General features: G+C 38.0%; 1 protein-coding gene and 1 pseudogene across 16 annotated transcripts in view; one reads left to right on the top strand and one right to left on the bottom strand.

Moving 5' to 3' along the window:
* Positions 1-17,133, bottom strand: part of ANKS1B (ankyrin repeat and sterile alpha motif domain containing 1B) — a 1,105,044-nt gene that overhangs the window by 1,040,913 nt on the left and 46,998 nt on the right. The window lies entirely within an intron of this gene.
* LOC113923324 lies at positions 16,839-17,033 on the top strand (annotated as a pseudogene).

Raw genomic sequence — 17,133 nt, 5'->3', positions numbered from 1 at the left:
AGTTTGTTTGTCCTGGAAGCTTTTTATCTTTCCTTCTACTTTGAATGACATCCTAGCTAGATAAAATATTCTTGGCTGCATATTTTTCCCATTTAGCACCCTTAATATTATCATGCCAGTCCTTTCTGGTCTGCCAGGTCTCTGTGGATAGGTGTGCTGCCAGTCTAATGTCTCTACCCTTGTAGCTTACAGACCGCTTGTCCTGAGCTACTTCCATGATTCTTTCTTTTCTCTGAGGTTTGCAAGTTTCACTATTACATGTCGGGATGCTGACCTATTTTTATTGATTTGCGAGGGGGGTTCTCTGTGCCCCCTGGAGTTTGATGCCTCTTTCCTTCCCCAGATTATGTAAGTTCTCTGCTATAATTTGCTCCAATATACCTCTACCCCCCCCCTTTCCTCTTCTTCTGGAATCCCAATTATTCTAATACTGTTTCCCTTTATGTTATCACTCATCTCTTGAATTCTCCCCTTGTAGTCCAGTAGTTGTTTATCTTTTTCACAGCTTCTTTATTCTCCACCATCTTGTGTTCTATATCACCAATTCTCTCTTCTGCCTCATTTATCCTAGCAGTTAGAGTCTCCATTTTTTATTGCATCTCATTAATAGCCTTTTTTGATTTCAGTTGATTAGATTTTAGTTCTTTTATTTCTCCAGGAGGGGATTCTCTAGTGTCTTCTATGCTTTTTTCAAGCCCAGCTTTCTTCAAGCCCAGCTTTATAATCATTATTCTGAACTCTAGTTCTGACATCTTACTTATATCCATACTGATTAGGTCCCTGGCAGTCAGTACTGCCTCTTGTTCTCTTTTTTGAGGTGAGTTTTTCCATCTTGTCATTCTGTCCAGAGAATAATAGAGGAACGAGAGAACAAAATACTAATGGCAACAAGGACCCCAGAGAAATATACACTAAACAAATCTGAAAAGTCCCAAAACTGAAAAAAAAAAATTTTTTTTTAAAGAGACTATAATCAGACAGGTGAACAGACTAGAGCAATACACTGGATCCTGTGTGTATTTTTGGTCTGTTTGTTAGAAAACTCGATCCCAAAATTGTAAAGAAAGAAAAACTGATATATGTACAAAAATAAAACAAAACACAATGAAAGGATAGAATATAACTGTAAAAATGAAAATTAAAAGACAAAAAAAGAAAAACAAAAAAAAGAAGGAATATAAATAGACACGTGGACAGAATAGAGCAATACACTATAACCTGAGTGTATTTTGGACGGTTTGTTAAAAGAAACTACATCTCAAAATTGTAAAGAAAGAAAAACTACAAAAATAAAATTAAATACATTGAAAGGATAGAATGTAAGTAAACATGAAAATTTAAAAAAGAGTTTAACAAAACCAAAAAAAAGGAAAAAAAAAAAGAAAATATGATCAGACATGTGAAGAGAACAGAGCCATACACTGGATTCTGGGTGTATGTTGGTCTTTTAGAAGAAACTGCATCCCAAAATTATAAAGAAATAAAAACATATATACAAAAATAAAATTAAATACAATGAAAGGATAGAATGTAACTGTAAAAATGAAAATTTTAAAAGATTTAAAAGGGACGCCTGGGTGGCTCAGTTGGTGTTTACCTTCAGCTCAGGTCATGATACCAGGGTCCTGGGATCAAGTTCCACGTCAGGCTCCCTGCTCAGCGGGGAGCCTGTTTCTCCCTCTGCCTGTCGCTCCCCCTGCTCGTGCTCTCTCCCTCTCTCTCCCTCTCTGTCTCTCACACACACACATATAAATAAAATCTTTAAAAAAAAATTTTTTTAAAGAGTTGATAAAACAAGAAATTGGCTGAAAAAGGAAAGAGAAAAAAATTAAAACTGACAGACTAAAGAATCATGGGGGAAAAAATATGAATTCTATATGCTATATTCCTCTAGCACTGGAGTTTTGCAGTTCCCAATGATCAGTAAACTTGGTCTTGGCTGGATGTTCTTGCTGATCTTCTGGGGAAGGGGTCTGTTGCATTGATTCTCAATTGTCTTTGCCCCAGACGGGACTGTAGTACCACCCTTGCCAGGAGGCCAGGCTAAGTAATCTGCTCCAATTTGCTCTAAGTTCCGTTGGTTTCCTAAAGGTTTTCCCCAAAGGTTTAGAGGATGAGAATTAAAATAGCAGCTTCCCAGTGTCCAGCCCAGGAGCCAAAAGCTTGGGACTGAACTCCTCAGTGTGCCCTCAGAAGAAGCAGTCAATCACTCCTGTCTCCCTGGTCTCTGCCCACACTCTGTGCTCACTCAGCCTGTGACAGTGTCTCCATTTCAGCCATGCTGACTCGCTGACTCCGTTTCAAGTCTCCAAAGCCTGCAGACTCCTGTGGTGAGCACCTGTGCTGCTCCTCCCAGGGAAGGAAGGACAGTCCGACTCGTTCTGCTGTTTCTTGGGCCCCTGCTCAGAGAGCAGTTGCCCAACTGTGCCACAGTTCATGGTTTATGGTAACCCCGAGCTAAGAGCCCACGCCTGGGCTCACTCTTTGCAGCCAGCTTCCCCTCTCTGATGCCTGGGAGCTCTGCTGCACTCAGACACCCCTGGTCTTCCTGTGACCTGGAGAATCCTGAGACCACACTGTCCCACTTAGGATTCCACCCCCACTTCACTGTCTGAGCACCTTTCAGGCAAGGACGTCCCTCACTGGAGCTGACTTCTAAAAGTTCTGATTTTGCACTCTGCTGCTATATCACTGTTCTATGCCTCTATCCTATCTTCTGGAGGTTTGTGGAAATCTCTGGTATTCTTTGGCTTGTAAAAGCATTATTCTGATCTCTGTCTTCATCTTCATAGGGCATTCTCTGTGTGTTTTCCATGTCCTTTTCATAAGAACACCCATCCTACTGGATTAGGGGCCCAACCTATTTCATTATGCCCTCATCTTAACTGTATCTGCAATATGCAACTTATTTCCAGGTAAGGTCACATTATAAAGTACTAGGGTTTAGTACTTCAATATATGACACAATTCAACCCACAAAAAGCAGCAAATGACCCTGTTTCTTGACTCATATGGCTAAAAAATACCAAGAACTGAAGAAGAGCAGATCTAAGTCTGCTCAGAGACCTAAAGCCCTTCAATTTAAGGGGAAGCTGAGTCCTCGTGAGCAAAAAAGCCAGTGTTTCTCCAATCATTTTCCAGGGGAATGTGTTACCATTTACCAGAGCTACTCTACACTGGTGAAAGAGTATACCCAACCCTTCCAGGAACTATTGGATATGGAGTCTAGCTGACATTGATACCAGGGCACCCCAAAGGGAGGCCAGATAATAAATGGAGTCCTGGCCCAAGTGCATCTCACAAATTGGCCCAATGGGGGTCTGCAGGTCCACCATCTGGCCATGTTCCTGGTCCCTGAGTAATTGGGATGGATACATTTAGCAACAGCCAGAACTCAAACACTGGTTCTCCTACCTGTGAAATAAGAGCTTTTATGACAGAAAGGCACAAAGGAATCCCATGATTATGCTTCCCCCTTACCCCTGTTCCAGATAATAAATCAGAAAAACATCGTAGCCAGGTGAATAAAAACTCTCAGAGTGGCTCCTAAAAAACCCATAAAGCTCATGGATGAATCAGCTCAATATGTTGGTGCAAGATGACAACTGCTATCAAACTATAGCACCATGCATGAGTGAACTACCGTAGTGTTACTCAGAATGTAGTCCACAGACAAAAGTCAGTTCACAAACTATTTTCTATCATTCCACAACAAAATATAAAAACAAATATAAAAAGTGAGACTACACATTTGAAAACATTTATAGCAATCAAGTGTGTGATTTTATATTTTACAAAAGGATCAATCATGATGACTAAAAACAAAACAAAGCACAGACTCTATCTCACCAAGTCTGATCTAGCTATCTTACAAATATTAAATACCTGTCTGTGTGTGTTAGGCACCAAAGACACAGATATGCAAACCACAGCCCCTGGGAAGATAAGGTCTGTTCTGAGTGCTAGTGTATGAATAGAAGTTAGCTGGGAAAAGAAGAGAAGCAAGAGCATTCCAAGAAGAGATGGCATATGCAAAGCCATTTGGAGAACCATACCAAGTTTGTTAAGTCTAAATCCATGAAAGAATGCCAAGATAAAGGCAGAGGTAGAATCATTAAACAGTCTGGATGCCAGGCTTCTATAATGAAGGTGACTAGTAATTATTAAAGGATTTTAAATAGAAGTTTATGATCAGATCTGTGTTTTAACAAAGACTTTCTAGCAATAAGCCAGTTAAGAGTAATACAGGAGAGAAAAGAGCTAAGGAAATAGCATTCATGATGGGGACAGAGAAGAAAGGAGATACTCAAAAGGGATTTTGAAAGGAGGCCAAAACCTTCTAAAAGAAAGGAAGAAAGAGATGTCTAGGATGACCTGGGTTCTTCTATAACTCCTATATCCCCCTAGCAGAAAAGTCTTCTAGTTTGAACCCCTATTTAGTATCTACCTTAGCAGACTTTTATTTCCATTACTTATTTATTCACATGTCTCTCTCCCCATGGTGAATTCATTACGAACAAAGATTACAGCTTATTCACTTCATATTGTCAGCAGCACCAGAACTAAGATGAGGAAAGTAAGGAACTCACTTCTGGGTTCATGCCAGTGCAAGGCTGAATCTCCTGTTTTAAAAGTTCAATACTTCGTTCATCATGGATATTTTCTACTTACATTTTAATTTTTTTAAATGTTATTTGTCTTGATTACTGAGTTTTTTGGCACCCTCTTAAATTTTACACACCAGACGAGTACCTCACTTACCTCATACTAGTTCCTGCCCTGATTCTCTGTGCCTAAAGCAAGCAGGTACTTAAGTGCATGTTGAATGAAGAAAAAGCAATCAAATGGCATAAGCAATTAAGACAGATAGTGGTGGGCCACTCACAGAGTAAGGAGGAGCAACAGACCTTGGGAAAAAACGATGAGTTTATAACGCATGTCGGAAGCACTGCTAGGTGTATTATCTTATAGATTCATTTATTATTAAACAAAGGCAGCATTTATAATAAGAAATATTAAAGGCTGACAGTACTCAAGGAATTGTCCTAAGGATATTTTCCCATTATCTTTTTAAAGCAAATTAATATTTGAGGTATTATAGCAATATCCTATTTCACAGCTCAGCTTATGAGTTAACATTGCTTAGGTCACCAAGATAATATGTTCATACACAAATGTATCATTAATACTCACAATCTTTGATATTACCCTACCAAATACCCTATCAGCAAGGTCTAACCTGACCTCTTTATGTGAAATACCACCCCCATTACCTTATTTCCTTATCCCTGCTCACTTTCCTTCATAGCGTGATTATCACTTGATATAGTAGATATTGATTTATTATTTTTCTTCCCCCTTTAAAAAGATGAGCTCTATGAGAACATGGGATCTGTTTTTATTCATAAGTTGTATCCTTAACACCTGGAATAAATACCACTGAAGGTCATGACAAAAGGTAGAAGGGCAGCTGAAACAAAAATAGGACAAAGAAAATAAATAAAGCCCTGTGTGGACACAAAACTAGGAGCTAGGAGCTCACAAGAATGTAACTGAAATCCCTAGGGGTCAAAAACAAATGTGCAATTGGTAACCAGAGTAATGAGCTTGAGAGCTTACCAGTGGTTACCTTGGGGAGGTTTTCCAGTTAGGTAATCAGTGGACATAGGTTTTTATAGTTTTTGACCAGATAAGAACCAAATCTCTGAAGATGGTACCTTCAAATGGCTTACGGCTTGGGTATCACTGTCATACCAAAACAAGAAAAAATACTTGCCTCAGCCTGGATCCTGGGAAAAATGAAAAAGTGTCCCTGAGAATTATTTACTGTGACCTCCTCTCAAATTTTTGGGCTTTAAATTTATACTATCTACATGGTCTAGGAATCCCAACCCAAAAAACTGAAATACATATTGGTTCTGGGGTATGCTAGTTATCAATTTATTGTCTATCAGCTCCAAGTGCACCCTTCTCTGTCCTGCTTTGTAATATGGGAGCTGTACCCTATAAATATTTCTCTTGTACCTGATGGCTCAATGTTAAGCTTTGCCAAGAGTATCCTGAAGGGACGAGGCTAGTCAGCCTACTGAGAAAAGGTAAATGATTTCAAACAAACTGATTTTACTCATTAAATATAATAAAATATATAAGATTTGTTTCTGAAAACCTAATAGAAAGCTAATACCCAGAATTCTCACCTAACATACATTCTTTTCTTCCCATGGTAAAAAAAAAAAAAAAAAAAAGCTGGCTTCAAGCCAAGCTTAATTTTTCAAATACTAAAATATTCCCCAGTTACATCTAACATTTGAATAAATTTTCAGCTTCTTCAACTCAACAGATGTATTTTTAAAGATTTACAACCTATCTACACGGATGGCTTTTAAGAAGCTTTTTAGGCTAGTAACCTCCAGTTTCATTTAGCATAAGATTGGTTGTTTATATACCATTTCACAATCTAAAATCTCCCCATTTTACAGAATAACAAAGGGTTATGTACATTTTAGCTATAATAAGAATGAAAATCATTCAGAAAAAAAAGTCTTGCCAATTAAACTAAGTTTAATTTTGACTTGTTCTATATTAACTTTAACTTCCTCTACATTCGAACTGTGAAGTGAAAAACATACCCCATCCCATAGTCTAGCAGGTACTGCCCTATAACGGTTAATTTTATGTCCCAACTTCACTGGGCCATAGACTACCGAGATATTTGGTCAAACATTTTTCTGGGTGTTTCAATGATGATGCTTTTAAATGAGATTAACATTTAAATCAGTAGATGAGGAAGGCCTCATACCTTCCCTAAAGTGGGTGGGCTTAAAAAATTGCTTCTGCCTGACAGCTTTCAAACTGGGATATGTTTTTTTCCTGCCTTTGGACTTGAACTGAAACATCAGCTCTTCCCGGGTCTTGAGCCTGCCAGCCTTCAGACTGAAACTATGCCATCAGCTCTCCTGGTTCTCAGGTCTTCTGGCTCAGACTGAAACTACACTAGCAGATCTCCTAGGTCTCCAGCTTGTCAACTCACCCTGCAGATTTGGGGACTTGTCAGACTTCCTTATTACAAATCAATGTGTGTGTGTGTGTGTGTGTGTGTGTGTGTGTGTGTGTGTGTGTGTGTGTGTGTGTGTGTGTGTGTGTGTTAGTTCTCTTTCTCTGGAGAACACCCCAAATGATCTCGTGTGTGTGTGTGTGTGTGTGTGTGTGTGTGTGTGTGTGTGTGTGTGTGTGTGTGTGTGTGTGTGTTAGTTCTCTTTCTCTGGAGAACACCCCAAATGATCTCCTATTGTCCACCTCCCCACTAAAACATTTCCCAGACCTTTCTTGCCCATTTTGAAAGATACTATGTTTACTGTGCCCTCTTTTCCTCTTCTCCATCCCTGCCACGCCACTACCTTCTGAAAAATATTCCTACCCTATCTCTGTAATTATGTAGCTAGAATATGAGCTGGCATCTTTTTTTTTAATTAGTCACCATTCATTACATCATTAGTTTCTGATGTAGTGTTCCATGATTCATTGTTTGCGTATAACACCCAGTGCTCCATGCAGAACGTGCCCTCTTTAATATCCATCACCAGGCTAACCCATCCCCCCGCCCCTCTTCCCTCTAGAACCCTGTTTGTTTTTGAGTCCCTAGTCTCTCATGGTTCATCTCCCCCTCCAATTTCCCCCCCCCTTCATTTTTCCCTTCCTACTTTTTTTTTTTTTAACATATAATGTATTACTTGTTTCAGAGGTACAGGTCTGTGATTCATCAGTCTTACACAATTCACAGCACTCACCATAGCACATACCCTCCCCAATGTCTATCACCCAGCCACCCCTTCCCTCCCACCCCCCACCACTCCAGCAACCCTCAGTTTGTTTCCTGAGATTAAGAATTCCTCATATCAGTGAGGTCATATGGTACAAGTCTTTCTCTGACTTATTTTGCTTAGCATAATACCCTCTAGTTCCATCCACGTCGTTGCAAATGGCAAGAGTTCGTGTTTTTGATGGCTGCATAATATTCCATTGTGTGTGTGTGTGTGTGTGTGTGTGTGTGTGTATACCACATCTTCTTTATCCATTCATCTGTTGATGGACATCTTGGCTCTTTCCATAGTTTGGCTATTGTGGACATTGCTGCTATAAACACTGGGGTGCACGTACCCCTTCAGATCACTACATTTGTATCTACCCAATAGTGCAATGACTGGGTCATAGGGTTGAGCTGGCACCTTTTTAAAAAGACTGCCTACTCTCCAGGCCACAGTTGTTTGGCTGGGGGGAGGAAGGAACATCTGATCCAAGCTGGGCCAATCAGAGGCCTTACAACATGTAAGGTTTGTGGATTTGTTTGTTTTTTTTTTTAATTTAGAAACTGAAGAGAGTTGATTGAAGGCCTTTTCTGCTAGCAGCCACGTGCAGAAATCAGAGTTAGATTAGAGTTAGAATACAGAATTCTAAGAGCATGAAGCAAATACACTGAAGCAGAGGCAAGAGCTGAAAAAAGAACCCTACTGATAATACCCAATTCCCCTGTCCTGTCAACTCCTAAAGCTTAGCCTTACCCTGCCTCTGTCTCAGTTATAGCAGTCAATAAATTCCCTTTTGACCTAAGCTGGTCTGAATTAGGTTTCAGTCAACTGCAACCAGAGGAGACACAGTAAATCCCTACTGTGTGCAAATCATTATGGAAATTTATATACCTGAAACTAAACACAAACTAAATTCATGTATTTTATATTATCTGTTTTCCATGAATTGATAGTTTTCAAAAATGTGTCCATTCTTTGCCCTAAAACATCAACATTGAGGCTACTTAAAACACAAAATTTACTCAAAAAGAATCTCTCTTTGCTTGTATTTCTAAGGGACTTACCAAATCAGAAAGCACAATTAGAAACCATGATGAGCTCCATGTTCCCTAATGAACACTATGAAGTCCCATTAAAAAATAATATATAAAAATAATACTATAATAGAAAATACTAAAAAATTCCACAATCTCTGAATCTTTCAGGAAAATCATGCATATTTATAAAACGAGGACATCAATAAATAAATATCTTCTTGGTACTTATACTTGATCTTAGCCAAAAGGCCGAGAAGCGATTCTTCTTGGTACTTATAAATTTAGTGTTTTCTTCTAAATCAGATAAAAGCTGAAATTTATTATCTTCTTATACATCACAGAACCCCTGTTACAGAGAAAGCATTTAATTATAAAGTAGTTATTAGTCTACAGGTCATATGAAAAATAAACTGGCCCTGAATTTCCTCTTCAACAAGACCAATGTTATTCTGTGAAATAGGAAAGATGGTGGCTTGGATTTAACTAAAATTCAAATAAACACACAACCTTCAGTACTCAAATTCAATTAAATTCAAAGTCTATAACCATCTACTATTTTATCAAGTTGCTAACAATGGTTTTAATGGCTGATTTCTCTAATCTCAAGCCCTATATATTTTCCGGAATGATGTGCTAAGCAGCACAAATGTGAATAAAAAGAACATAAAAGACAAAGAAGGAGACACACATATGCACTTCAAAAATACACGTGATAACTTAGTCATGAAGGGTTTGTACCTTCTCATGATCATAGTTCCATGTAACTTCTTTTTTATTCATTCTAATTTTACCATTAGGAAAGAGAATCAGGTAACCTGAGAATGGATAAGAGAGGAAAAGCAAGCTTGAAAGTAGTCAATACTTTTAATAAGGCAGGTGAAACAACTAGATGCTGAGAGATAAACAAGTTACTAAAAGCTTTAACAAAACGCAAAGCCCCATAATCAGCAGAAAGATCAGAAAGGTTAGGTATTCCATGTTTTCATTTTATAGAATTACAGGAAATGTTATGAATGCTTCATTTTCCCAACAGCACCCTAAGTACTAAATATAATATCTCAAGTTCAGTTCAAAGAACCATATTTTCACAAATTCTTATATAAATCAAAAACCCCTGAATCACAGATCTGTACTTCTGAAACAAATAATGCAATATATGTTAAGAAAAAAAAAAAAGAAGAAGATAGCAGGAGGGAAGAATGAAGGGGAGTAAGTCAGAGGGGTAGACGAACCATGAGAGACGATGGACTCTGAAAAACAAACAGGGTTCTAGAGGGGAGGGGGGTGGGGGGATGGGTTGGCCTGGTGATGGGTATTAAAGAGGGCACGTTCTGCGTGGAGCACTGGGTGTTATGCACAAACAATGAATCATGGAACACTACATCGGAAACTAATGATGTAATGTATGGTGATTAACAATAAAAAAATTTTAAAAAACCCTTATTCTTCTGCAGTATTCTCAATCCCATCCCCATTAAGACTCCTCACACAATAACCACTCTGCCAAGAGAGTAGCAGAGGGATTATCAGAAAAGATATAAAGATTAGCACCCTGCTAATACTAATATCCAATTGAGAAGTATTTGTCCATGTGGTTCTAATCCAGTAAATATGTTTTACAGTTATGAGCCTTTGGCATTTTGTGATATACGGCATTCAATCTAAACAATGAAATGTTCAGAAAGGTTTTTGAGTCTCTGCTAAGTAAAGCATTTTAATCAAAGAGTCTGTCAAAATGACATTAGAGTTAATATAAGTAACATCAATGAAAGGTTTGGTGGAAAAGATTAAATTCAGTAAGTTTTAAATACTTAGTTACCTCAGGAGATTAATACAAGAAGGAAAAGACATGGATTCTTCATACATCTCACAATGAAGAAGAGAATGTGTACATAAAGGAGGGAGAGGGCATAAACATATATGCTTGCCTATGTATAAAATCTTTACAGAGGATACATGAAAAACTGAAAGAATGGTTGCCTCTGGACTAAAGGACTGGGGGACCGGTGAATTGGGCTAAGAACACTGACTTTTCATTATATATTCTTTCAACTTATGGAATATTTGACCATATTTTCAATTCAATAAACATATTTAAAATAAAAAGCATAAACCATGAATACAAATAACTTCTGTGAAAGTAAAATATGTAAGCTACATGAAAAAGATACAAAGCACACTGGAGATTCAGAGGACAGAAAGATGACTCATCTACGAAAACAAGGAAACTGTCAACAAGGAGATGGTACATGAGATGGGCCTTAAATTATGGGTAGAATAGATATATAAGAGAAATCATCCTAGGGAGGAGAATACTTGACTATAGACACAAAGTTGGGAAAGGATGGGGCATGTTTAGGAAAGTATTCATGCAGAAGTTTAAGTCACATATAAGGTGCCATATTCTTTTTCTATGGCTGCTAACAAATTACCATATAATTAGAGCCTTAAATCAACACATATTTATCATCTTATGGTTTCTGTGGCCAGGAGTCCATGTTAGGTTGGTCCTCTGCTCAGGTACTCGTTAGGGTGAAATCAAAGTATCTGCCAGGGCTAGGGTTTCATCTAAAATGTGGGGTCCTCCTCCAAGATCACCGGTTGTGGGCTGAATTTAATTCCTTGCATTGCTAAGACTGACTCCCATTCTCAGATAAGAATAATGTACCTTTCAGTTAAAGTCAACTGATTTGTAACCTCATCACAGGTGTGATAACTCATCATATTCACACATTCACAAGTTCTGCCAGCACACAAAGAAGACTCTACAGAAGACACTCAAGAGGATTATACAGGACATGTACATCACAGTAAGAATCTTCAGGAACATCTTAGAATTCTGCCTAGCACAGATGGTAATAGAAGATGAGAATAAAAATTCTTTAGGGCTATACCAAAATCCAACTAAATAGTTTTCCCTATTTTTCTGTTCCCAAAGATGCTGCTGTGTGTAAAATGTATATATATAATTACAGTTGCAACCAAGAATCTTCCCGTATTTGGTAACTCTATTCTTTGACTGTTGATGGTAGTCACTTCTAATACGGCCTATTTTACTAACTGGGAATATCTGCCTCTCTCTCACAGTCTTTAATTCAATATGAATCATTCCTACCTCTGAATGAGGTAATTCCTGGCCGGCTTCTCTGTTACTGTTAGATTAATACTGAACTTATTAAGGACCTCCCTCACTCCACAAAGACAAAGAATCTTTGTTGTGCATTTTCCCCTTCTATTATTGGCTTTTATTTTTCTTGTCTTATGTTAGTTCATGCTACAAAAGCAATTTTAGGTATTCTGTGGTTCTCTAGCCTCCATCTTATCTATCCAAGAAAGAAGAATTGCAAATTCCGCAAAATGTCAGTTCTAGGGTCACATGGATGATTAAGTATACACATAATTAATATTTCTACAGTGCTGAATATGACTCTCTTTAAGAACACAAGTCTCAGAGTTAGAAATACTTCTTTGATCTGGCAGCTTATATTTTTCTCATAGATAAAAATGAAAAGGTTTTGTAACTTCTGCCTACTGATTTAGATGACAAATAATGCTGACAGACAAAGAAGTAGAACACCATAAAAGAAGGCCACCTTATATAACTATTAGTCTCTCATAACAACATGGCACAAGGTATGAGATCTTCTTCAGACGGCTACTACCACTGCTATAGTGATTTAACAAGGTGGTCTGTATTCTCCAATTTTATTTTTTTATTCTTTTTAGGTAAACTCTACACCCAATGTGAGGCTTGAACTCAAAACCCTGAGATCAAGAGCTGCATGCTCTATCAACTGAGCCTGTCAGGTGCCTCTGTATTCTCCAATGTTAAACAAAGCATTATTATGTCTTCTTCTAAGAAAAGGGGTATTTATTAAGAATTACTGTTTGATGGAAGAAATGATAAAATAAACATTGCTAGCTATAATTAAAATTTTAATAGTCTTAGCTTACAAACAATGGCTTTCAAATTTGCAAACAGATTGTCAGGCCAAGTACAAGAGTCAGCTTTTTTTAATAGCAGTTTTATAGCATAATAGGTAATTAAGGCAACAAATACTAAATGAGTCCCCACTAAGTGTAAGGCACTGTCTAGTAGGTGGGTGATGGTGGAGAAGAAAAATTACAGGATGAATCAAATATGAATTCTGCCTTCAAGTCATTTATAAGTGAAAGGAAAATCCTGAGGACAGGACCAACCCAATTTTCCTTTCCCTTCTGTAGCAGACAGACTCTTTAGGTGATCCCTATCATCCCCAACTCCTGGTCTTCCTGTGCTTGTATGACCCTCTCCCCTTGAGTGTGGGCAGGACCTCTGACTTGTTTGTAACCAAAAGAATCTGCTCAAGGTGACAGAAAATGTACATAATTATTTGTACTTAAGTATGTGATTATATTACAAAACATTATAGCACCCATCTTGATGGAGACTCTCTCCTTTGCTGGCTTTGAGGAAGCAAACAGCCATGGTCAGAATGCCGCATGACCAGGAACTACAGGAGGCTTCTAGGAGCTGAAGCCGACCTCTAGCTGACAGCCAGCAAGAAACTGAAGCCTTCGTCCTACAGCAAGGATCCAAATTCTGCCAACAATCTGAGTAAACCTGGAAACTGTTCCTTTCCCAGTCAAGCCTCAGGGGAGAACCACCTCTTGGCAAACACCTTGATTCAAGTTTTGTGAGATCTTCAGCAGAGGGCCCACAGAAACCAAATGCATGTTGTTTAAGACTAAATTTATGGTAATATTGTTACAGGGCAAAAGATAAACAAATATAGTTTCATTCTTTTAAGATTTTATTTTTTTACTTGAAAAAGAGAGCACACGAGAGGGCACAAGCAGGGGAGCAGCAGAGGGAGAGGGAGAAGCAGACTCCCCACTGAGCAGGGAGCCGGATGTGGGGCTCCATCTCAGGACCCTGAGCCGAAGGCAGACATTTAAATGACTGAGCCACCCAGGCGCCTTGATACACTTTCATTCTTCTCAAATTGTTCACATATCATAAGGGGCAAACTCAAGTATCCTAAACATCAGATCACCACTGGTAATATGAAACCCCCACCCTGCACACAAGAGAAAAGCAGAATCAGTTACATAGTCACACTCTTGTAAGAAGCAGGCTCCAATTTGTTGCCAATATTGCCAGAAGGACCAGGCTGGTTACCTGATTTACAGTTCAAAAACTAAAGATCAGCAGCTCTTCTCAGAGCACAAGAAGCTTCCATTTCCTGACTAAATAATCAGAAGGAGCCACCAGGCCTATTAAGTATGAATGGAAAACCTGAAGGGTCAAGGGGCACCACAGTGGCTGGTTGAGATGACCAGTTTAGGTGTAGAAGAAAACTCTCATTCCTACTTACTCAAAGAAAGTAAAAATATATACCTCCTAGTAAAATACAGCTGTTTTCCGAACTCTTGTCTAAAAGCCACCTTTGCTTATATTTTTTGTTTTATTGAGGTATAACTGACGAATAAAATTGTAAGATAATTAAAGTGCACAATGTGATGATACGACACATGCACACATTGTAAAAGGATTCCTACAATCAAACTTATTACATATCCATTGCCTCACATATTTACCTCTCTCTTTTTTAAACCACCTTTTCTTAAACGCAGTGAGGCCCTGTTTGGGACATGCATTCATTATAAATGAGCCAGAGTAAGCCTACTACCATCTGAAGGTTCTTACCATCACTTTTTCAGAAGTCCCATCACCACGGGCTCACTGCAGCACAAATATTTTCACAAAGAGTGGAAGTGATATATTAATACAATTTTATCAGGATAACACAGGTAACTAAAAACAACAGTATTTATTTTTTTTATTATCCAGCAGTGAGAATTGGAAAAGTACTCAACTGTCACTGTACTTATTTAACACTCAGTTTTTAAAGAGTAAAGTCAGTTACTTGTTGTAAAACACAAAATGTGTGACAAAATATATGCTTAGAGTAATGTAGTTTTCTCCTTTGCAAAAGGAGATTCACTACATTATATCATTTCATTTTTCTGTGTATAGCAAAAGTGAATCAATTACCTATTTCAAAATGGGCAGCTAATTAACTTTTATTGCATATTTAAGAGAGTTATTTAATCTCTTTTAATTACACACACACACACAAAGGCTGTTTGCAAATCATTAACAGTTAAGAAGTACTTCCAATGACACTTTAGGTACATAAAACATTCTTGGTTGCCTGAGAAAACCATTCCTTTAACATTAGTAAATGCATAATCACATTTCCAAATTGCAGGAAATAAAAGCAAAATAATTGGAAAGAATAAACATCTACGCTAAGTAAAGCTCCAAGGCACAACCAGAGATGAGTGTGTAAAGCCTAACTTGATCTGCACACGCCCACTGTGCCTCAGGGTATCTTTCTCTGGATGCCCTGTTTGCAAACATCTAGGTCAGTCCCATGGCTTAAACAACAATGTCCTAAATAGGGCATGAGAATAAATCAAATGCACAATAATGTAAATGAATGTATCTCCTAGATACAACGAAGGACTAAATGTAACAATGTTAAAACCCGGCACAGAGAGGCCTGAAACAAACCAAAACAAAAATATTTCTAAGGCTTTCTAAAATAAAACATTTAAAATAGGCAGGGTATGGCGCCTGGGTGGCTCAGTCGTTAAACGTCTGCCTCCGGCTCAGGTCATGATCCTAGGGTCCTGGGATCGAGTCCCACATTAGGCTCCCTGCTCGGCCAGAAGCCTGCTTCTACCCTGTGTTCCTGCTCTCGCTGTCTCTCTCTCTCTGTCAAATAAATAAATAAAATCTTTAAAAAAAAATAGGCAGGGTAAATGAAGAATAACCTATAGACAGCTATTCTTGCCTTAGTGAGGGGCAAAAGTCACATTTGGGTCTTTCACCTGCTACTTCTAGTTATAAGTAATAACCTGGTATACCAAACTCACAAAAATTCAGCCCACAGCACAAAACAAGTGGAATAACTGACCTCAGCCTAAAATGATGGTTCTACCATATTTCTTGGAATCCTTCCCAGAAGGCACTGGACCTCTATTTTTTGAGACCTGTGACATGCACCAATAATTAACTTAAATCGTTGATCTCTGCTACTAAGATATACAATAACATGGGTGGCCATTCTGTCTCCCACCTGTGCCCTAACCTGCACTAAGCATCTCACATATTCAACAGAATGACCTAAATAGGTTTTGCATTATATAGAACAGGGGTCTACAAACTTTTCCTATAAAGCGCAGATAGTAAATATTTTAGGCTTCATGGGACCATGTAGTCTCTGCTAGAGCTATTCAACATCATGGCATGAAAAGAGTCTTAGAGAATGTGTAAATGAATAGGTATGGCTGTATTCCAGGAAAACTATTTACAATAGGCTATAGGCTAGATTTAGACCACAAGCCATAGTTTGTCAACACCTGACAGGAACTCTCAGGGACTCCACACTTCAAATTTTTCTCAAGTCTAATAAATAGCTGAAAATCTCCCTTTGGTTGAGAAGAGAAGAAAACTGGACAATTTTTATTCTACCTTTAAATTGCCGAGATCATATACTAGCTATACAGCAGACCTAGGGATCTGTGGGACTCCCTGAATGAATAATCAAGACATTATGGGAGATGAGAAATGAAGAAGGGTAAAGATGGTCAGTAATTTTAACCAAGAACAAATAGTTATTGAAAATCATTACACCCATAAAAATTCTATCTGACCTAAAAATATTATATTTTTCCTGCCAATATTTAATAATGCATACCCTTCCCTCTCCTACTTTTTTCCACTCCTTCTCTATTGCTTACCTTGTGTAAAAACAGATAAAAGCAGCACTTGATGGTAGTAATAGCTTCCTCACTGGTCTCCCTGCTTCCAGAAATGAGCTACCTAAAACACAACTCTGTTCTGCTTACAATAAGTTGCCAATTTAGCAATGGTTAAGCGTATGAACTGTGGGTCACAGAGAACTTAGTGTGAGTCTAGATTCTATAATTTATTAGCTGTCTGACAAGCTTTGTGCAGTGGCAGTATCGTAGCCAATGAGGTTTATCCGAGGCGCGATTGTTGCTAATATTAGCTGTGTGACCCTGGGCAATTTATTTAACCTCTCCAACTTCTATTTCCTTATCTATAAAATAGTTTTTAAAAAGTCATAAAGTTGTGGTAAAAAGTAAATAAGGGAATTCATGTAAAATACTTATCAAAATACCTGATACATTATAATCATTCAATAAATGTATGCTATGGTTATGGTAACTATAGAGTTAACGTGTTTTATTTTTTTTAAGATTTATTTATTTATTTA

This window comes from Zalophus californianus, chromosome 9, assembly GCF_009762305.2.
Source record: "Zalophus californianus isolate mZalCal1 chromosome 9, mZalCal1.pri.v2, whole genome shotgun sequence".
NCBI lineage: Eukaryota > Metazoa > Chordata > Mammalia > Carnivora > Otariidae > Zalophus > Zalophus californianus.
Note: the sequence above shows the minus strand (reverse complement) of the source record. Positions and strands in the feature narration are given on the sequence as shown.